At 43.3% G+C, this 23,870-nt stretch overlaps 1 protein-coding gene across 4 annotated transcripts in view; it reads right to left on the minus strand.

Moving 5' to 3' along the window:
- The window catches only part of FBN1 (fibrillin 1), a 256,376-nt gene that overhangs the window by 230,498 nt on the left and 2,008 nt on the right, over positions 1-23,870 (minus strand). The window lies entirely within an intron of this gene.

The following is a 23,870-nucleotide window of genomic DNA, read 5'->3' on the forward strand; positions in this document are numbered from 1 at the left end:
TCTACAAGTCACTAGTAAGGCCATATCTGGAACCCTTTGCCTAGTTTCCATCAATTGTGATCAGCATGGATTAATTCTAATAAGCAATGACACAAGACAAACAGACCGAAGATACAGGCTATTGAAAACATTTCTAGCCTAAGTCCTATTGAAATATGCACAGGAGTCGGGTCAGAATAACAGGATTCCAACAGCCCTGTTCACTTCAATAGGGTTAAATATGGTGTCAGTAGATTGCTTCTGTTAGTCGTGTTGATTCAGCTTTCTCCACTTACTGCAAGAGAGTGGTGAGCCTGGGCCAAGAACATAACAGAACTTCTCACTATTTGACAGTCATGAGCAAATGCTGACCTTCATCTTCCTTTCCCTCACTTGCTCACTCTCACTTCCTCCTGTGCCCTTAATGTCCCTATTTACCTTTTTGCTCCATGAATAACAAACAGGCCCAAGAGGTAATACTCAAACCCTTGACTAAGAATATGGTTACTGCTGCATCCTGCCTCAGTTCAGCGGGAAAGAAAAAAATTAAGAAACAGAACAGTTTTGCAAATGGGAATTCTGCAGCTGTTAGGCCTGGATGAAAGTCAGGAATTTGAAATGACATGTAGCAACGCCAAACACTTTACTGACCTCAATTTCGATCACACTGAGAATAGTCAAATACGGTAAATGATATTACTCAACACCGGGGGACCTCTGCAAAATTTTACAGAAGCTTCCTAATGTTGCTGGAATGAAAAGATTTCACGCAATCTGACAGAGGGGTGCCATTCTCACTTTAAGTGGAAGACATACAGAACAATTCCTACAAGCACGTTCTTTTGTTATTCCATGTGCCAATATAAAAATTGTATTTGACCCTATGTCACTGTAAGAACAAAAACTGGACTAGGTGGCTCTTTCATTTATCTGGCAAGGTTCTTCTTCTGTTCTTATCTTGACAGACTTCTTTTACCACAGTTTTTTATGACTAAAGTATAGTAAGACTAGGATAGTCTAAGCTATTTTATAAATAAGATTAATTTCCTTATCAAGAGTTAAAGCAGAAAGCAGATCTTTGAGGAGCTATTCTTTAAAAAAAAAATCTGGGGCTGCTACTGGTGAAGTACCCAACTCAGTGCACTGGCTATTTCTTTTCGTCTACAAGCCAGTGTGGTGTAGTGGTTAAGGTGTTGGACTATTACCTGGGAGACCAGGGTTCGAATCCCCACCTAGCTATGAATCTCACTGGGTGACCTTGGGCCAGTCACTGCCTCTCAGCCTCATGAAAACCCTCTTCGTAGGGTCGCCATAAGTCGGAATTGTCTTGAAGGCAGTACATTTACATTTAGGTGTACCCAAATTGTTTCTTCCATCCCATTACTGATTCAGTGATGTTGGGGTATTCTGTCACCACATGAGGCCATTACAGGATGACTTATTAAGGCACCTACAGGTAGAGCTGGGAATGTTCCTTGTTTGAAACCCTCAGTGTAGACAATATTGAGCTAGATGGACCAATGTTCCATGTGGGTTTATAGTATCACACATGGATCACTCTTTCCAGCCCCTACCTGTAGTTGCCTGATGAACAGGGTTTAAAATCAAATTGCAGTAACAATTAAGGCAGCCTAAGGCAGTGTGGTGTAGTGGTTAAGGTGTTGGACTATGACCTGGGAGACCACAGTTCGAATCCCCACACAGCCGTGAAACTCACTGGGTGACCTTGGGCCAGTCACTGCCTCTCAGCCTCATGAAAACCCTATTCATAGGATCGCCATAAGTTGGAATCGACTTGAAGGCAGTACATTTACATTTTTACAAGTCTTTACCTCATTTACACAGACAGAAATCCTTATTATGATCTTTGCAAAACCGAAGACTGCAGTAAGAAGTACAATCCTCTCCAGTGCTGGACATACAAGAACACAGGAAGCAGTCTTAAACCCAGCAGTGGCTGATGCCCATTGGGGCAGGTGGGGCAGAAGGCAGGGAGGCCAAGGGTAGGTGGAGCCAGAGCAAATGGAAGGTGGACCAACTAGTGCTGGCTTTGTCCTACCCTGCTGAGTTCTAAAAGGACAACATGGAGACTAAAGAGGAGGAAGCTGACAGCCAACGCCACCCCTTGGACTAGTTGTGAATAAAAAGGCAGGCAGGTGGGGCTGGGTGAGGTTGGTAGGGCAGTCCCCATTCGCCCAATGGACCACTTTCCACTGCTTATACCACGTCACACTATTTGTCCACCTAGATTCTATCCCAGCACAATTTGCTCTGACTGGGAGTGGCTCTCTAGGGCAGCCTTTCCCAACCAGTGTGCCTCCAGATGTTGCTGGACCACAACTCCCGTCTTTCCTGACCATTGGCAATGCTGGATGAGGCTGATGGAGGCACACTGGTTGGGAAAGGCTGCTCTAGGGTCTCTGGCAGGGTCCCACCATCAGCTGCCTAATCTTTTTAGCTGGAGACTTCCAGGGATTAAACCTGAAATCTTCTGCATGCAAAACATGTGTTCTGCCACTGAACAATCCTCACCTGTCCCCAGATTTATACTCCTTTTCCCAAACCAGTTTCCACAGATTAGATGGACAGAGTTCCTAAGCAATTACTTCATACTCACCAAAACAGATTAAATGCAATTAAGATTTTTCTTGAAGATTGGGGTTTATTTATAGAAGACTAGGAAGAAAGATATAAACATGTAGATTATACATAGGCTTGCTTAAACAAAAATGTTTTTAGCAGGTGCCAAAAAGAGTACAATGAAGGTGTCTGCCTAATAGGCAGGGGGTTCTAAAGCAGGTGCTGCTACACTACAGGATCAATTTCTTACAAGAGCAGAAGAAGTACTGTGTGGCATCCGTAACATTCAAAGCACACATTGAGCTTGGCCTAGCAGCAAATTGGCAACCAGTACAGATTCAGAGCAGAGGTGTTATGTGCTGACAGGGTCTGACTCATGCCAGCAATCGTGCCACAGCATTCTGTACTAATTGCAACCCCAGGGTCAGGTTGTACTGCATGGAGATTTCTGTGACCTTGACTGACTGGCTGCCAGGATTTTTTTAGTTTTGGTTAGGAACCCTGACTGGTTGAGGGACGCTGAGTTTTCTGCGTTATTCATAGGAATCTTGTTATGCTTGGTATGGTATTATTATTATTATTTATTATATTTATACCCCGCCTTTCTTTTCATCAGAGAAACCCAAGGCAGCTTACATATGGTTCCCAGGCGGTCTCCCATCCAAGCACTGACCAGGTCTGACCCAGGAACTGGCCTCATGTGCCTTCAGACCACAGCCTGGGACCAGCATTTAGGAAATCTTTTTCTTTTTCTATTTGCATGTTGTATTTGTTGTATTTAAAAACATTCAAAATAATAAAACCAACAATTAGTTGAAAACAGATAAAAAGCATAATAGCTTCTACATGCCTAGGTAGTCTTGCCTAAACAAAAATGTTTTTAGCAGGTGCCAAAATGACTACAATGAAGCACCTGCCTAACATCAATAGGCAAGGAGTTCCAAAGCGTAGGTACTGCCACGCTAAAGGATTGATTTTTTACACGAGCAGAACAAGTACTATGTGGAACATGTAACATGGAAAGCACACCTTGAACTTGGCCTGATAGCAAATTGGCAACCAATGCAGATTTCAGAGCAGAGGTATTATGTGCTGATAGGGTCTCACTCATGTCAGCAATTGTGCTGCAGCATTCTGCACTAACTGCAGCCCTTAGGTCAGGTTGTGTTGCATGAGCATTTCTGTGACCTTGCTTGACTGGCTACCAGGGTTTTTTAGTTTTGGTTAGGAACCCTGACTGGTTGTGGGATGCTGAGTTTCCTGTCTTACACATAGGAATTTTGTTGTGGTTGGTATGGTATTGCATTTAGGAAATCCTCGCTGTCTTTTTTTTTTTTTTTGCATTTCATTTATCTCCCTCACATCCACAGAAGCAACAAAAGTGGTTCCATGTGATCAGCTCAACCCCCTTGAACCTACTGATGATGCACCTTGTTGTTTGCATGATGGTTTGTTTCTTGCCCAGTAGTGGTAAAAGAGAATTCACATATTGGGAAGTGTGGCTTCAGCTGCTGTTGTTCCCAAGCTACTGCCTATGAAAGTAGAACAAACCGTGTGTATTTTCTCTATGTCAATTATTATTGACTGGAATTGGGCTGGCTGTCAAAGTGAGTTTATAGCAGCCCACAGGAAAGGGTAGAGAATCAAACCTCTCTCTGCAATGAAGAGTCAAGTGTATAAAGAAATTTGAAGCAGCCACGTTAAAAGGCAGGTAGGGTATTCCCTCAGGGGGTTTCCAACCCTGCTTTGATATCAATATCTTTGCAGAGGATCCCTAGTCAAGCCTTACCAACAGTACAATCCTAGCCATATCTACTCAGAAGTAAGTCCTGTTGTGTTCTAGGGGGCTTAGGCCCTTAGTAAGTGTGCTCAAAATTGCAGCCTTCAGGAACATTCATCTTTACTCCCAAGGGCTCCCATCTAATATCTCCACAACACTAGGCTCCCTTCTTCCTACAATGGCCTTCTGGTGACTGGCCTGGTCTGAGGGCACTTAAACCCTTCTTGCCAGAAGCAAGTAGGGTAGCTTAAATGTTCCCTACCCATGCTTTCTAAGCAAATGAGAAGGAACGATCCCATCACTTCAGTTGGGCCTGGGAACACCCTCATTTAGCTAAGATTTCTATCTTAATTTCCAATCAGAGAATGTTTTTTGTTTGAGTGGTATACTCCAAGCAACTGTGGTTGATGTTTAATGTATTGTGTTTAATGCCATCACTAGGGCCTGCCCCTGTGACATCACCAGGGTCTGCCTCCATGACATCACTAGGGCTCGCCCCTGAATTCTCAGGGTTTGGGATGCATCTGCCCTGGCAACCCTAATGCAAACACACATAAGTATACCAATGCAATTATTGACATGGCCACCAGTTAAACGATATCTCTGCCAGATTTATGGTAGTTGAGAGTGGAAGGATTAAAATGTTTGGTTGTCTTCTTCTCCTTCTCCCTCTCTCTCTCTCTCTGTTATTATTTGTCATTTATGGCCATTAGGTGTGGGGAATCTTTTTGGCCCTCCCAATGCTGCTGAACTACAACTCCCATCAACCCATGCCATTGGCCATGCTTACTAGGGCTGATGGGAGGTGTAGTTCAGAAACATCTGGGGGGTTAAAGGTTCCCCACTCTTGCATTAGGATATGGATCTATATAATTTAAGTTTACAATCCTATATCCCGTTACCCTGAGACGAGGTTTAGCAAGAGTAAGCCACACTCAGTTGGACTTAACTAGTAGACACATGCAGAATTGTGCTGTAAGGCTACACTCCCACAAACACTTACAAGAAAGTAAACCCCACTGAATACAGTTGGACTACTTCCAAGTAGACAAGCCTACAAGTGTGCTACAACGTTTTTTAAATGCACAGAGTTTCATGTTCAAGTAAGGAAGACACACACCCCTGCCCCAAGCTATATACAATATGTATGATTCTACTGAACACATATAGCTATAAAGCATGGAGCTTTTATCGGCTTTGATATGGAAGCAGATGATCACTCTCTGTATCTTCACTGCATAAAATATACAAGGACATAATAGTGACCAGATTTAGCTTAATAGGATTCTGTTGCTTAGCTGCACCCACAAAGACACTCGAGTGAGATGTATGTAACACAAACAAGGAGCACAAGTAAAATTTGTACTAAGCCAACGAGAGGGTTGAAAGAAACACGTTGCTGAGTGGCCTGCTGCCAAGGATGGAAGAAAAAGACCCTGAGTAATAAATAGCGGCCTCAAATGTTACTCAGTGACAGCTATCGTAAAAACAAGGCAGGCAAGAACATCAGCCTTGCAAAAAAAATAAATCTATCCTGCATTGAGCTAAGCCTCTTCAGAGAGAACGGTCCCAGGACATGGTCTGAGGGCACACGATGCAGTCACCCTGATAAAACTAAGCATGCCTGGGTCTGGTCAGCATGTAGACGGAAGACAGTCTGGAAATCCTTGAGTTCCATGATGGAAGAAAGGTGGGGTATAAATGTACTAAATAATGATTTGGAGGCTGAAGTCTTGCCTTGGAAGAACAGGGCTCTGATATAGGCACATGGCCTCAACTTGGATTCCTCTCATTTGTTCCCCTTATTCAGTCAAGCACTTGTAGGCACAGTTTGAATCAAGAGCATCAGATCTGAGGACAACCTGGAAGGCAAATCTTCTCTGCAGCATCGGAAACAATATAAGAAGAGCCTGCCGGATCAGGCCAGTGGCCCATCTAGTCCAGCATCCTGTTCTCACAGTGGCCAACCAGTTGTCTATGGGAGGCCTGAAAGCAGGACACAGGCACAACAGCCCTCTTCCCACTTGTGACTCCCAGCAACTGGCATTCAGAGGTAGAAGACCATAGCCTTTGTGATTAGTAGCCACTGATAGCTTATCCTCCATGAAGAGGATAGTTGAAAGCCTGTATCGAACAACCAGCTTCCTTTTGGTGACAGCAAGAATTACAACTGCACAATAGTAGAAATCTCAGACAGGCCCTATGATCAAAGAAGAGGTTGTGCAGGTTAGGAAATGAATTCTGCCTGAGCAGTGACTAAATAGTATTTATTAATAGCATCACAACTGAGCTAGCGCTGCCAGGTTCAGGGCCTGAGACTGATCCTGTATCTTTAGGAGAAGAGAAAGTCAGCCAAATGCAGGTGTTCTTGCAACACTGTAGTGGGAAAAAACACAAGGTAGAATTTTCCCTTCCCCCTGCACAACTTTTAAAGATACAGGCTGGGCCTGGCAACCTGATCAGATGTGTTTAGGATTGCCCTGTTAAGGATGCATCCCCTGCAACACCATAGCGGGAAAACAGAACCTCTCTCATCCCACGGGCCACATTCCCTTCTGGACAACCTTCTGAGAGCCGCATGCCAGCATTGGGAGTCATCATACAACTTGAAAGAGGCTTGTCTTTGAAGTCCTTTTAGCAGTTTCAGTACAGCTGATCGGCAATGAGACATCACTTTGAAGTCCCTTTGCAAGCAGTTTGTATTGAAACTGATTGCAAACGGGCTTCAAAGGCAATATGTTTCCACATTGATCAGCTAATGGGAGCTGAGAAACATCATTTTGAAATCTTTTTGCAAATAGTTCCAATACAAACTGCTTGTAAACAGACTTCAAAGTGGTGGCAGTCATGCCTTTACATGCCTCACACCTGACATCATATATGACATAATTAGGGAAAATAGCTTTGTGGGCCAAATTAGGAATCCTGCTGGATCTAATTAGGCTTGTGGACCAGATATTTCCCACCCATTACTTAGACCATCATCAGTTGCCCTGTTCTGGATTCCCCACCTTCAGAGCAGCAAGTTTAAGCAGGTGGCAACTAGAGTCAGGTCCTACTTTGTGGTGGCACCACATATTTGGAACATCCTCCCCAGAGATGTCTGCTCAGCAACTACACTGTAGTTATGTAAGCCCTGCCCAAAGACCATGCATACTCCCAGGATTCTGTTTAAATCATATTTAAGTTTTACTACTTAATATTGCTTTGCATGCCATTTGTGAAAAAGGTAGATAGAAATATTGGACTGGGCATAGCGTGGAATTTTCACACACCCACTCAGTTTTATTTTTATTTATTTGAAATGGTGTAGATCTACACTCAGCACAATCATAGCCATGCGTACTCAGAAGTAAGTCCTATTGAGTTAAAGGGAGCTTACATCCAGGTAAAAGAGGTTAGGATTGCAGCCTGGATTAATTGAATGGGTCCCACTGAAATATGAAGTAATTATTAACATGTGCCATTTATTTCGATGAAAACTTAAGTTAAACTATAATGCAGAGCAATCCATGGTTACTTGGATCAGAGCTTGGAAACGTTACTTTTTTTGAACTACAACTCCCATCAGCCCAATCCAGTGGCCATGCTGGCTGGGGCTGATGGGAGTTGTAGTTCAAAAAAGTAACTTTTCCAAGCTCTGCATCAGTGGTGGCTGGTACACAACTGGGATCATCGGGGCAGAAGGCAGGGAGGCCCAACAGTAGGTGGAGATAGAGCCAACGGCAGGCAGAGCCAACTAATTCAAGTTTTGTTCCTATTATCCTCCCTGCTCAGTTCTACAAGGGCCACACTGAGACTAAGGAGGAGGAGGAAGCTAACAATCAGGACCACTGCCTAGATTGGCTATAAGTAAGAACGCAGGCAGCTGGGAGCTAGCTGAGGGCAGAGTGAAGTTGGTGTAGCAATGCCCCATTAGCCGCAATGGCCAGCCTCTACTGCTTGCAATCAAGTCCCATTGTGTTCAATTACCAGTAAAGTGTTACAGCATTGCAGCCTTTCTCTGGCTCCAACCCATGTGCAAATAAATAAAATAAAAGCTTACGTTGTGAACATTTCACGCTCCGTCCATTGGGCAACACTACTCTGTTGGCAAAGAAAGAGTGCCTGAATGTATTTTTCCACAGCAGAGTTACAAGGCCAAGAAGCACAGAGTCCGTGCAGATCTCAAGGACAAGTATCCAAGGCAACCAGCTGGCCTTATCTATAAGACTTAGCAGATCTGGCCAGTCGGTGTGGGGGTCGAGGAGTTTGTACAGAGAGAGAGCTTGTGATATATTCTATTGTCAGTAAAGTGACTCTTAAAACTTATTACTTGTCTGGCTCATTGCTTCAACTGGCATCTAGCCTGTCACTATACTGTTCTGCATCCTGGGCATCTGCTTGCACCAGATACAACATCCAACAAGTGGTAGCAGAGGATGGTTACCTGGTGCTGATGGTTACCTGGTGCTGATGGTTACCTGGTGCTGATGGTTACCTGGTGCTGAGGATTGCAGAAAAGCGGCAGAGAAAAGCCAGAACTGCAGACCAGCGAGAAAAACAGCAGAGAGACGGAGAAACCGAAAGCTGAGCTAAAAGCTGTGAGAGAGCCGTGGGAAAAACTGACTGAAGGACAGAGGTGAGAAGCTCTAATTACAAAGGCGGTGAACTGTGAAAAGTGAAAGTATGTCTGTTACGTTATCAGCCGGGATTCCCTTAGAAAGGCTGACAGGGAAAAATTATGGCACTTGGAAACAGAGAATGCAGGCTTTTCTAGTGAAAGAAGACCTGTGGAAAGCTATCGCAGAAGACCCACCCGCCGTGGTGCCAATTCCAGCAGATTGGAGAAGGCTGGATGAGAGGGCAAAGGCGTTAATTGTTCTTTCTATTGATGATTCTCAATTACTGCACGTGCGTGATGCAACAACAGCTAAGGAAACCTGGGAAACTTTAAGAAATATTCATGTGAAAAAGACTGCCAGTTCTAAAATATATCTTGCCAGAAGATTGTATCAGATGCGCTTATCTGGAGATACAACCATGTCAGAGCATTTGTTGGAAATAAACAGACTGTTTACTGAGTTATCAGAACGTGAAATTGAACATTCTCAAACGCAAAAAGTGTATATCACATTAGCTTCACTAGATTCCAGTTATGATGCTCTGGTGAGTTCTATGGAAGCAATGAATGACGCAAACCTAACCATGGATTATATTGAAGGAAAACTATTACAAGAATTTCAAAGAAGGCAAGAAATGGCAAAGCAGGAAAGGACTGAGTCTAAACACAACTTGGGAAAGCTGAACAACAAAGCAGCGGAGGAGAGACTGTATGGACAAAAGGCGTGTTATTTTTGTGGTTCCAGGCAACATCTTCAAAGGAATTGTGAAGCAAGAAGAAGAGAAAGAGGAAGAAAACCACTTGTACAGGTGATATGTGCTAGCCGAAACATGTAAAGTAAAGCTAATAACAATAAATGTGATGATGTATGGGCTCTTGACAGTGGGGCTACAAATAGCATAATCAAAGATAAATCAATGTTTCATACATATTGTGACGTAGAGGATCATGTAACAATGGCTGATGGAACTAAGAAACTTATCAAAAGTAGGGGTACAGTGAAATTAGCAGGTTTTAATACGATTATGACAGATGTGCTGTTTATTCCAGACGTTGAAAGTAACATAATGTCAGTTTCTAAACTTAATGGAATGGGGTTCAATGTGTTGTTTCAAAGGGGCTCATGTCAAGTCATGAAAGGGAACAAAATATTCATGAAAGGGATAGTAAAGAACTCATTGTTCTACCTACACTTGAAACAAACAAATCATGTGCTTATGTGTGCCAATGAGAAACCCCACAATAATTGTGTACATTTATGGCACAGAAAATTGGGACATATAGGATATCAAAATGTGGTGAAAGCAACTGAAAATAGTAAAGATGTGACATTAAGAAATTGTGGTAAATATGTAGCCTGTAATGTGTGTCAGCAAACCAAAGCAATTGTGTCAGCAAGAAACACTGAAGTTAGTAATGAACAAGAACAGGCAGATACAGTACCAATAAAACAAGAAGAAACAGGCAGCGGTAGTGAATCAAGTTGTAGCTCTGAGAGAGAAACTGAGGAATCGCCTGACACAGACACAGACACTAAGGCAGAAATACAACCACGAAGATCAGAGAGAACAACCAAAGGTATTCCACCTGTTAGATTTAAAATAAATTCCATTAAGCATATAGACTTCAGTAACTGGAAAAAGTGGGATGATGGGAATCATGAAAAATAATTGCTGAAAGAAATATAATGAAAATGATGCTGAGATTGCAATGGAGTAACTGTATTACAAATGATGCTGATGTAAACTGAAGTAAAGAAATGTAACTGTAATTGTGATAACAAAAGTTAGAAGAAACATGAAAGATGTAATGTAAATGATAAAGGTTTATGCTATGGAAAAATAGGTGGGGGGTGTTGGCAAAGAAAGAGTGCCTGAATGTATTTTTCCACAGCAGAGTTACAAGGCCAAGAAGCACAGAGTTCGTGCAGATCTCAAGGACAAGTATCCAAGGCAACCAGCTGGCCTTATCTATAAGACTTAGCAGATCTGGCCAGTCGGTGTGGGGGTCGAGGAGTTTGTACAGAGAGAGAGCTTGTGATATATTCTATTGTCAGTAAAGTGACTCTTAAAACTTATTACTTGTCTGGCTCATTGCTTCAACTGGCATCTAGCCTGTCACTATACTGTTCTGCTTCCTGGGCATCTGCTTGCGCCAGATACAACATACTCCTAGGCCATTGTCACCATAGGAAGCTGCCAGTCAGATCACTGGTTCAACTGGCTCGGTATTGTTTACACTGACTGTTTACAGCAGCTACAGCTCTCAGCCCTACCTGGAGATGTTCGGGATTGAAGGTGGAGTCTTTTGCAAGCAAAGCAGATGCTCTGCTATTGAGCCGCTGCATCAAACATTACAACACCACTAAGTAATATGTTGGAACTTTTAAACAACTACATGCTTGTTCCAAAAGCATCGTGAGGAATTTCTCTAATGCAAGGAAATAAGGTTGGAGCCTCCCCAAATGGGACTAACCCTCCAGGATCTAAGAACCCAGATATAGTTGCTTTAGTAAAACCCAAGACTGGCAAATAACATACTACAGAATGCACATCAAATTTAAAAAATCAGTTATCCAAACATTCTAGCTATCCAAATGCAGTATGAACCCCTTACAAATATGTGACTGATGAACACTGTCAATTTCAAGGAGCCAAAATTTATTTTTATTTCTGCTGGATTTGGTGCAGAAATCCTTGTTTTTCACTTTGACGGAAGTACATGTCATAAACACAAGGCTACTTCCTGACAAACTGTTCATTGACAACAAGTGGGAGTCAAGTGAGAACATGCATGCACCCTTTCTGGCATTCATCTGACTTCACACATTGGTCCTGATTCAAAGGCACCTTGCCATCCATTTCCACCCGGGTACATAACATGGCACGGGCAGCAACAAAAAGAGTCAGCCAGGTGCATCAGCCAGAAGCTGAACGAAAGTGTGTCTGAGGTTTTTCCAGCCTAAACCAATATTTACCAGTATGGTAAGTCTGATTTTCTTCAACAGGCTTTTAGTGGTAAATATTGGTTGGATTTGAAGAAACCCATAAGCCTTAATTATAAATTGGAATATTAGAGTTACCACTGAGATATTTGAGAGACTAGCCCTTAAAAAAACAAGTGGGATTTGAACCACAGAAGCGAGAGGAGCCTGCATTTCAAATTGCATTTTTGGAGAGAAAAGCAGGACAGTATGAATTAGAGAAGCGTAATATGTATTATATTTTCTTAATTTGTATTATTTATTCTGCTGCTACTAATCATAAGAAGGGCAAGGAGCCATAAAGGGGCGAGAGTCCCCTCGGACTTCAGAAATTTTACCACACTTTCCAAGACTTTTTTTGACAGACAAAGGGATAGTAAACAACTTGTATTTACTAGGATTCCTGAAATGATTAATATTGCACCAAAATCCATGTTTTATCTAGGGTTGCCAACTTTTATATCAGCCTGTGGCTCCTGTGCCTTTATCAGCAGCTTTATCAGCTGTAGTTTGGTAAGAGTGCTGAGAGTTGTTAGGACACCCCCTTTTCCCCTCACAGTGCTACAGTTCCCAGAGTGGTTTAACAAACAATCCCCTCTCCCAAGGTACTCTGGTAACTGTAGCTCTGTGAAGGGAATAGAGGTCTCCTAACCGCTCTCAGCACCCTTAACACACGACAGTTCCCAGGATTCTCTGATGAAAGCCATGACTATTAAAGTGGTATAATAGTGTTTTAGATGTTTAGTGTGGGTGTGGTCTTAATTTCTTTACTCTCCTCACCCCTCCAGTCCAGCATTATTTTGACTGAACTTCATAAATAATATTTGTTTGTTAAATTTATATCCCGCCCTTCCTCCTAGAAGGAGCCCAGCGCAGTAAACAAAAACACTTAACATCTTAAAAACAAATCACCTTTTTAAAAAGCTTTAAAAACATCTAAAAAAGTAATTCCAACACAGTCGCAGACTGGGATGAGGTCTCTACTGAACAGGCTTGTTGAAGGTCTCCAGTAGGCACCAAAAAGATAACAGAGATGGCGCCTGTGTAATATTTAAGGGAAGGGAATTCTGAAGTATTAGTGCCACAACACTAAAGGTTCACTTCCTATGTTGTGCAAAACGAACCTCTTGATAAGATGGTATCTGCAGAAGGCCCTCACCTGCAGAGAGCAGTGACAGACTGGGTATATGAGGGGTAAGATGATCTTTCAGGTATTTATTATTTATCTATTTATCTTATTATTTAATTTGTATCCTGCCCTTCCTCCCAGCAGGAGCCCAGGGTGGCAGACAAAGTGCTAAAAACACTTTAAAACATCATAAAAACAGATCTTAAAATACATTAAAATAAAACAGCGTTAAAAAGATTTTTTAAAAACAACTTTAAAAAGGGTTAAAAACATTATTAAACAACATTAAGCAATTCTAACACAGACGCAGACTGGGATAGGTCTCAACCTAAAAGGCTTGTTGAAAGAGGAAAGTCTTCAAAAGGCGCCGAAAAGATAGCAGAGATGGAGGCCTGCCTAATATTCAAAGGGAGGGAATTCCACAAGTATCCTGGTCCCAAGCTGCAGAGGGCTTTGTATACCAAAATCAGAACCTTGAACTTGGCCCAGTAACTAATGGGCAGCCAGTGCAATTCTTTCAGCAACAGGGTAACATGTTGGTGATACCCTGCCTCAGTGAGCAGTCGCACCGCCTCATTTTGCACCAGCTGCAGCTTCCAGACCAACCTCAAGGGCAGCCCCACATAGAATGCATTACAGTAATTCAACCTGGAGGTTACCAGTGCATGGACAACAGTGGTCAGGCTATCCCAGTCCAGAAACAGCCACAGTTGTCTTACCAGCTAAAGCTGGTAAAAGGCATTCCTAGCCACTGAGGTCACCTGGGCCTCTGGCAGCAATGATGGGTCCAGGTACACCCCCAGACTACAAACCTGCTCTTTCAGAGGGAGTACGGCCCCATCCAAAGCAGGCAATTGAGCAATTATCTGAACTTGGGAACCACCAACCCATAATGCCTCTGTCTTGCTAGGATTCAGGCTCAGTTTATTGGCCCTCATCCAGCCCACTACCGAATCCAGGTACCAGTCCAGGGCTTGCACGGCCGTCTCTCGATTCAGATGTTACAGAGAAATAGAGCTGGGTATCATCACCTCACCCCAAATCTCCTGATGACCACTCCCAAGAGCTTCATATAGATGTTAAACAGCACTAGGGACAAGATGCTACCCTGCAGCACTCCACAGCACAACTGCCAGTAGGCTGAAAGACAATCACTCAATGCTATTCTCTGAAAACGACCCTGGAGATAGGATCAGAACCACTGTAAAATAGTGCCTCTGATACCCATTTCACCACGTAGGCTCAGAAGGATACCATAGTCAAGGTATCAAAAGCCGCTGAGAGATCAAGAAAAAATAACAAGGTCACACTCCCCCTGTCCTTCTCCCGATAAAGGTCATCCACCAGGGCGACCAAGGCTGATTCAGTCCCATAACCAGGCCTGAACCCAGATTGGAATGGGTCAAGATAATCTGTTTCATCCAAGAGTATTTGCAATTTATACACCACAACCCTCTCAGTTACCTTCTCTAAAAAGGGGGTATTTGCAACAGGGCGGTAGTTTTCACAAACCAATGGGTCCAGGGTGAGCTTTTTCAGGATCAGTCAGATCACTGCCTCTTTCAGGGTGGCTGGCACCACTCCCTCCTGTAAAGATGCACTGACCACACCCTGGATCCACTTGGTCATACCCTCTTGGCAAACTTTAATAAGCTAAAAAGGGCAAGGGTCAGGAGGACACATTGCTGGACACACTGTCATAAGCACCTTGTCCATGTCATCAGGCAGCATCAACTGAAATCGATCCCAAGAAGTTGCAGCAGACATTGCACTGGATACCACACTGCAACTATAGTAGATGTGGATAGGAGGACACCAAGATTGCTATAGAGGCGAGCAAATTTATCCTCAAAGTGCCTTGCAAATAATTCATAGTGGGCCTCTGAAGGGTATAAAAGTCCATTTCCTGGAGTTGATGTCAACAGACCCCTGACAATACAAAAAAGCTCCGCTAGATAGATCAAGGATGTGATGGAGGCAGAGAAGTGGGCCTTCTTCACCCCCCTCACTGCCATGCAGTAGGCATGGTTATGATGTTTTACTCATGCCCGATCAGCCTTACAGCACGTCTTTCGCCACTTGCACTCTAGCCATTGTCCAGCCTGTTTCACTGCCCTTAGTTAACTGGTGTACCAAAGTGCAAACTGGGCTCCACAATGCCAGAGAGGGCACTCAGGGGCAACTGTGTTAACTGCTTGACGCATCTCGTTGTTCCACAGCGTGAGAAGGTCTTCACCAGGCTCACCAGTTTCTATCTACTAAAACTCCCCCAGGGCATTGAGGAATCCAGTGGATTCCATTAGATTCTGGGGGTGGACCATTTTAATCTGTCCACCACCCCTGCAGGGGAGGATTGGAGCAGTAAGTCTAAACTTCACAAGGAAGTGGTCTGACCACAACGGTGGGGTGACATCCACCCCACCCTATCTCCGGACCACCCCTTTCTTCATCTGAAGCAAAAACCAAGTCAAGGGTGCATATTAGCATCAATATTGTGTGTGTATGGTTAGCGCAGCCTTGTATTTAACAACTCACATGGCAGTCATAGGCAACCAGGAGTTCTGTGCAGATGAGTTAATGCAGGCAAGTGAGCAGGCTGGTGAAGGAAGTCTGGACTGCTCCATCCCTCCCAACCTGCTGAGCACTGGAGGCATTGTCCATTACGGGAAACAGGGAAGTGTCCCACCAACCTCAGTCTGCCCTCAACCAGCCTCCACCTGCCTTACTTACAACCAGACCTGGCTATCAGCTTCCTCCTCCTTATTCTCAGCTTTGCCCTTGTAGAGCTCAGCTTGGAGGAGGATGGAGGGGAAACTAGGGCTGTAAACACATTACGTCACCAGATCAAAGCGATTCCATTAGCCTCCTGGAGGAGGAACGGTTTGATCTGCCAATGAGTTGTGAACTCTCTTTGAAGCTGAATTTTTAAAAAGCACTCAAGCTGCTACCGCCAAGTTTTACAGTAAAAAGGGGTGGGGTTTGACTAGCATCGTGTGTTCCCATTGCCAGAAGAGAGAGGTGAAGACGCCAAGAACTGGCTCTGGCTCCACCTACTGTTTGGGCTTCCTGCCTTCCACCCTACCAGTCCTAGTGGGCACCAGCCGTCACTGCAGCTGAGGAGGAATGAAAGGGTAGAGGCACACTCCCTGTTCTTCTGGTTCCAGTGCTTCTCTACCTCTTTCTTCTAAAAACCAGGGCACACAACGCTACTCAAACATTGCCACTTTCTCCTTTAAACCTTGTGGGAGCTGCTTGAGTGCATTTTTTAAAAATTCACTTCTAAGAGATTTTGCAACTCTAACGCAGATAACTCTTGCAGATAAACCCGTTCCCCCTCTGGGTGTGGCTAATGGAAATGCTTTGATCCGGCGACTAGTGTGTTTACAGCCAAAGTCTCATCCTCCACAACCAGTTTGGAAACGGAGAAGGTTGGCACAAGATGGACAGATTACTCTGTCTGTCCTTCACCAGTCCACCTGATAGAATTTTTTACTGTAGCCTGCTAAGAGGCTAGAGGCCTATATTTCCATGCTATCCATGGAGGGGGGCGGCTTCCCCTCTTCCATTGCCAGAATGGAAACAACATAACCTACAAGGCTTTTAGGTAAAAGGTAAAGGTGTCCCTGCACTTATAGTGCAAGTCGTTTCCGACTCTTAGGGTGACGTCTTGCAACGTTTACTAGGCAGACCATATATATATGGGGTGGGATTGCCAGTTCCTTCCCAGGCCTTTCTTTACCCCCCAGCATATGCCGGGTACTCATTTTACCGACCACGGATGGATGGAAGGCTGAGTGGACCTCGACCCCTTTTACCGGAGATTCAACTTCCTCCTTCCGTTGGAATCGAACTCTGGCTGTGAGCAGAGCTTCGGCTGCATTACCGCCGCTTACCACTCTGCGCCACAGAGGGTCTTTTAGGAGGCTAGTAAAAAAAAAATCCTCAAGGCAAGTAACTTTTGAGGACTTGTTTACAAAGCTATGTTAGAATGCTGAACAGGGGAGACCCAAATTTAAATCCACACTTAGCCATGAAACTCACCAAGTGATCCTGGACCGGTGACTGTCCCTCAGTCTAACCTATCTCACAGGGTTGTTGTGAGGATAAAATAGGAGAGGAGAATCATGTGTCCTGAGCTCCATGGAGGAAAGATGAGACAGACATGTTAATAAATAAAAACAAAGCGTCAGAAGCTCTCATTGTACAATATCGCATTTAATGACACCAGACCATTCATTCCAAACATCCTACAACACATCCAATACTTTTGGATAATCGTGAAGTTAAACCGAATATGAGGTCTTGTTTCATTAAGCAACACAGGGAAAAGATTAAAACAAAATAAATTTGGATCAAGCTCTGGAGTGGAATTTTGCACGTTTGCTGCAGCAATCTCCACTTATCTAAACACAAAAACTTACATCGAGGGGAAACCTGTGCCCTCTAGTTATTGTTGGACTACAGCTCCCACCAGCCCCTGCCAGCATGGCCAATGGTAAGGGATGATGGCAGTTGTAGTCCAGCAACATCTGGACTATTATTGGTTCCCCTCTCTGCCTTACATGGACAAGGTGTTCAATCAACATTACCTCTACAGCTCACTGTACGCTTCTAGGAAATGATGTACTCCAGCCAGCTCAGTACATCAGGAGACAACAAGCCTACTATTCTTTCCACAATTATCTAAAGATAAGCTGTCACGTAAACAAAAGGCCTGACCGGACAGTACCCCCCACAACCACCCAAGACCTCCACAAAGCCTTCAGGAGTGTACTTGCATGCCTCCTTCCTACCCTCCTCTCGCATCTACAGAGCTAAACCCTGTGTCAGGATGTCTCAATCTAACTCCACCATCCAGACCCTGCTGTGAAGCAAGTTTTACAGTGCAGGGCCAGGAGACCTCCACATTCAAGTGAACACCAATTCAGTCATTCTTCTCTACACATAGCAAGGTGGTTTAAAAACCTGACCAGATTTGACACAGTTAAAAAAAAAATCACAGACAACAATAACAGCAAACATGAGATTTAAAATCTTAATTCCTCTGAAACGTTTCAAGAGGCTCTTCTGTTCATATGCTTTAGAGTCAAGTGAGAAAACTTTCTAAAAACAGATGGAGACTATTCCCCCCACCAATCCTCCCGCTACTCTTTCTATCCAAACTACAGTTACATGAAAATAAGTCTATCCGCATCTGCTAATGATTTATACTGTAATTCTTAGGTCTCAGAATATATTTGTACTTTGGAGAAGAATGAACTCAGGGAAAAATAAAAAGTGTATGCATCCTCTTACGAAATTTGAGCAGAATACAAAGTCAAACATTTTTTTAAGACTCACTGATTTCAATGGAAAGGGGAAATAAGCACATGCTTAAAATTCCCTATCCCCAAAAGGCATGGGACATTACACATGATATGTTCTATGGGGCTGAATTGTGTCCTGTGTTTTCTCACCCTGTTTTAATTCATTTTACACAGCACTGAATTTATAACTGTTCATATTATCTATTCATAATATTTTTTGGTGACTTCAAGTCTGGATTACTGCAACGCGCTCTATGCACTTAGTCTGGAAACTGTAGTTAGCAACTGTGCTGCAGTATTCTGCACTAACAGGAGTGAGACCTTGACAGCATATAACATTCCTGTTCAGAGGTCTGCACTGGCTGTCGATTGAGACAAATTCAGGGTGTTACTATTGGTATATAAAGCCCTTCACAGCTTGGGACCAGTTTACTTGAATGTTCACCTCACCCCATATATGCCCACTTGACCACTTCAATCTGCAGAACTAGCACTTTTATAAATGCCACATAATGTTTGTTCCACACTTGTAAGGACTTTTAGGCTGACAGCTCCTACACTCTGGAACTCCCTGCCTATTGACATTAGGCAGGTGCCTTTGCTGTATTCTTTTTGACGCCTGATAAAAATATTTCTGTTTAGGCAGCCCTACCCAGACATGGAAGGTTTATGTGCATTTTAATCTGTAATTTTAGTTTAGAATGTGGACATTTAACTATTGATTTTATTTATTTTGCTTTTTTATTTTTTTAACAATGTTTTCTATTTAGAATTTTAATGTATATTTTATATTTTTTGTAAACCACTTAGAGGTTTTACTTATAGTTCAGTACTATATACATTTTGTTAAATAAAATAAAAATAGTTGCTTCTACTTAAAGTAACATTACACATTCTCAAAACATTATTTCATCAAATTGGCCAGTTAGTTTCAACTTAAATCATTATAAATTATCTTCAACTTTGTTCACTCAAAAACACTCTCTCTAATAAGTATTCAGGGTTTCTGTTACAACTGAGGAAATTCTTATATCATCTAATGCTGTTATCTGCCCTCAAGAGTATTACTATGTTAGAACTGATATATATTCCCAACTGTCAGCTAAATCCAGTTAAAAAGTAATGGGTTGCATCCAATGCTAGTTCTACTCAAAGTAGACCCACTGAAATAAATGAATCTAAGACAGTCACTTCCAATAACTTCAACAAGTCTACTCTGTATAGGACTAGCATTGGACACAATCTATTGTCTAATCCCGACAACACTGTCAGTTGTAAAGTGTCCAAAGTACTGGCTCAACTCCTCTGGGAGTAGTAAGAACAGGCTTGCCTTAAAAGGGGAGGGAGGTTACATTAGGCTCAGGAGTCAATCAGGCAGTCTTCCATCTGTTCTCTCTCCCAAACACTGCCTCTTAGTGTCCGCCTTTGCCATTACAGAGGGAGGCACAGAGTGCTGCTGACACTGCTTCCATGAGGCCACTCAGCCCCAGGATCTCTGGACATGGGTGGCAATCATGGCAACTGGTAAGTCAAGGAGGAGGAACCTGCAGCACTCCAGATATTGTAGGACCAGTACTCATCAGCCCCAACTGGTCTGGGAAATGGTCAAGGATGATGCGAGTTGTAGTCAGACAACATCTGTTGAGCCACAGGTTCACCAGCCCTATGATAAGCCTTTTTTCAACAGAACCATGTGCCAATGGGACTCACAGCTATGGGCGTGACACACCATTATGTTGCACCGACTCACTGTACTAGCAGCAACAACCACAAAGTCCTTCTGCTATCAAACTACACAGGGCCAGACAGAAAAGAGATCTATGTGGAAAGCTGGGGGCGGGGAGGGAAGAGAGAGAAAGCAAAGGTGCCAACTTGGACTCGGTGGATGCGTGAATTGCCTGGAAAGCCAAGATCACATGAAGCCATTATAAACCCTGAGCACTTTACATGAACTCTGAACATCTCAGACATTTCTGCATTAGATCTGTTAAAAAAGGGGGGGAGGGTAAATTGCACTTGAGACATCGGAACCTCTGAAATCAACCCTACTATGATGACAATACTTTCCTCAGTGGTTTATTTTATTTTATTATAGTTATATTGCACTTTCCTCCAAGGAGCTCAAAGTGGCATACAAAATTCTCCCCTCCTCTTACAACCATCATGTTAAGGATGATAGGCTGTGAGACTGGGACTAACCCAAGGTCACCTAGGGGTTTCATAGCTGAGTGGGGATTTGAACCCTGGTTTCCCAGGTCCTAGTCTAACACTCTAACCACTACACCACACTAGTTCTCCTTCCTTGCTTAATTGATACAAGCATTCTTAAATTGATCTGAAAGATACCCACAAAAGAATACAGAGCATACCCAAAGAAACAGAAGAGGAACAAAAAGGAGAAAGAAACACAGAACGTAACATAACATTATGCATAAGCGGCTCATAATGAAACATTTTACGTACAATCCTGTCAAGCCCCATTAACAGTAATGTGCAAAAGGCAGACTTAAATAAACGTATGCATCACTTTTGTCAAGGACTGTAGTGCTTTAAGCAATTGTCTCTTGCAAAGTAAAACAACTACAGTAAAGAATATCACTTTCCTGCCTTTGTTTCATCTCAGTAATGTTTAAGGAGGCTTAAATCATTTTTCATGTTCAGCTAAGGTGGCTTCCTCTTGCCAAAGTTTTGACATCTCTGGGGACAAAAGGAAATGGCTCTGGGAAGACAACCTGAGGGCTCATTTGAAACATCACATCACAGAGGTACCAAATATTCGCTTGTACAGCCCCATTACATATTGCACAGCAATTTGGTAAGGCAAAACTAAAAGGTGGGTGCACAATACTGGAAGTACACTATGCCGATGCCCATATATGCAAAAGGGAATGGACAGCACTAAAGCAGAGATGGGGAAACTGTGGCCCTCCAGATATTGGACTCCAACTCCTATCAGCCCCACCCATCATGGTCAATGGACAGGGATGATGAGAGCTGTAACCCAGAAACATCTGGAAGGCCACAGTCCTGTTTCCCACTCCTGCATTAAAGAAATCCCAAAATATTTTTACAGGGGGTCCATCAAAGGTATTACCCGGAAGATAGCAACCAACATTCAAAATGCAACACTAATTAACATCCATGCCCATTAATGTTATACACGCTCACACCATATCGCAGCCTCGCCAGCAACAACTTCCCTGCACTAAAATCCATAATTCACAATTCTGATCAAACTGAAAATGTCCCACAAGGTCCCACCTCTAGACAGACTCTCTGTTCTTGAAAAACTTGCATGAAGCACACGTTTGAAAACTCTCTTTCTCACACACACACACACACACTCCTCCCCTCTTCAAAAAGCCATCTCTGCTTTGAGTTTGTTTTGCAAATTTCACAAACTATCAAACAATTAGCACCCAGGATGCTCTGCAGGATACTTCCCTGTTCTGGCACTGCAAATAAGCCCTTAGAAGTCAATCCTTCTACTCTGCCCTCCAAATACAGAACAATGTGACTGTGTGGGCCCAAAAAGTTAATCATACCCAACTAACTGGCCCAAGTCTAGAGATGCTCTACATACAAGCCATTTACAGTGCAATCCTACACATGTCTACTCAGACATAAGCCCTGCTGAGTTTAATGGGGCTTCATCCCAGGTGAGCTTGCACAGGACTGGAGCTTTGGTGTTCAGCCAAGATAGTCAAGACCACAGTATGCCACAAGAGGAGAAACTAACAGAATGAGATGCAGGGATGCTGTAGCTTCTGGCAGAATAGACAGCTGCGGTTGACTCCAGCAAATGAGCCCAGCCACATTTTGAAGGGGAAGGAAGGGGGGAAACCCACCCCAATATTATTTGCTAATCCAGTTTGGGGTAAGATTAATTGCCAATCCACCGGGAAGTTTTCTTGCACAAGCCATACTGGGATGGTTTGGTTCTGTGTAAGACCACTCCTCCATAGCCAAAGGATACAGACCTAATGCATCTGCCCCTAAACATTTGTGCCAAGTTGCATTGCTCCAGTCTCATTCAGTGGTTGTGGGGAATGTTAAAGCAACATTGCAACTTATAATACTGCCGCAGCAGTGCATTAAGTAGTCTCTCTCACACACACACAGCTTCCCCCTGCCCCAAATATATTTGCTGGCATATTAGGTATCCAAATTAGGCTGTATGTGTCCAAATGCAAAGGTGGAAAAACAGATACACAGTATGTGAAGCTAAACTGCTTCAAGCCTACAATTCTCTGTGGATTTAAAAGGCAAGGGAAAGTGGCATGGTTTAGCAACATGCCTGATGGCCCAGATACCAGTCAACTTCTCCCCAAACTATCCACCCAGAAAGTACACCAGGAGTTGCTTCCTCCATCCACTCCCCATCCCGTCACTCCCTGAGTATAAACTCTGTCCCCTAATCAACACAGGAAACTCCTCTATATCATGTCAGACTATTTAGCCCAGTACTGTCTGTTCTGATTGCTAGTGGTTCTACAATGTTTCACATGACCTGCTCCGTGATCCTTTTAACTGGAGATGGCAGGGATTGAATTTGGGACTGCCTGCCTGCAAAGTACATCCTCTACCACAGAGCTATGCTTTCTTAATCCCAGACATATAGGGACAACTTTGTAACGGAGCAATGAAAGGAGGAAAAACATCCTGTACCTACTCAGGGAATCTTAATCTATCCTTGCTAAGGTTATGTTCCAAGGATCAGCTCACAGACACAAACCTAGGAATGTAGAAAGCTGCCTTATACTGAGTCAGCTCAGTTGGTCCATTTAGCTCAGTATTGCCTCAGTATTGCTAATTGGCAGTAGCTCTACAGGGTCTCTGACAAAGAGACCCCTACCTGGAGATGCCTGAGATTGAACCTGAAACTTTCTGCATGCAAAGCAGATGCTCTCCCGCTAGGGATGGAAAGATCTGTGAATTTGGTTCTCTCAGGTTCTCATTTTTTCAATCTTAAATTCAGTTCTCCACATGTCTGCAGCAATTCATGATTCAAAATAAAATCCTCATGAAAATTCTTCAGCATTTTAGCACAAATTTCTCCTAATACACACATTTTTGTATGCATTTTTGACTAATGTATACCTTTTTACAAACAATATCTCCTAATGCAATGTAATTTGTATGTTATTTTCACCCATATATGCATTTTTATGCATACCTTCCCCTAATATATGCATTTTTGTAAACACTGTTTAGTTGCAGAACTACATTGCAAAATTTGGAGAAGGGCAAATTTTGAAGGATGGCTATGTTTTGGTTCTTATACTATTTCGAAAAGTGCAGATTTGATCAATTCGGCTTTACATGCGAACCACATCAAATTTCTTCCCCATCTGTCGGCCACTGTGCTTTGGCCCTTCCCCTGAGCCTCTCACATGCGATGGGTTCATTCTAACAAGGCAGGCACTAGTCCAGTGGTGGAGAACCTGTGGCCCTCCCAGATATTGCTGGAATTGAAGTCCCATCAGCCTCAGCCTTCATGGTCAATGGTC

This window comes from Rhineura floridana, chromosome 14, assembly GCF_030035675.1.
Source record: "Rhineura floridana isolate rRhiFlo1 chromosome 14, rRhiFlo1.hap2, whole genome shotgun sequence".
NCBI classification, from domain to species: Eukaryota; Metazoa; Chordata; class Lepidosauria; order Squamata; family Rhineuridae; genus Rhineura; species Rhineura floridana.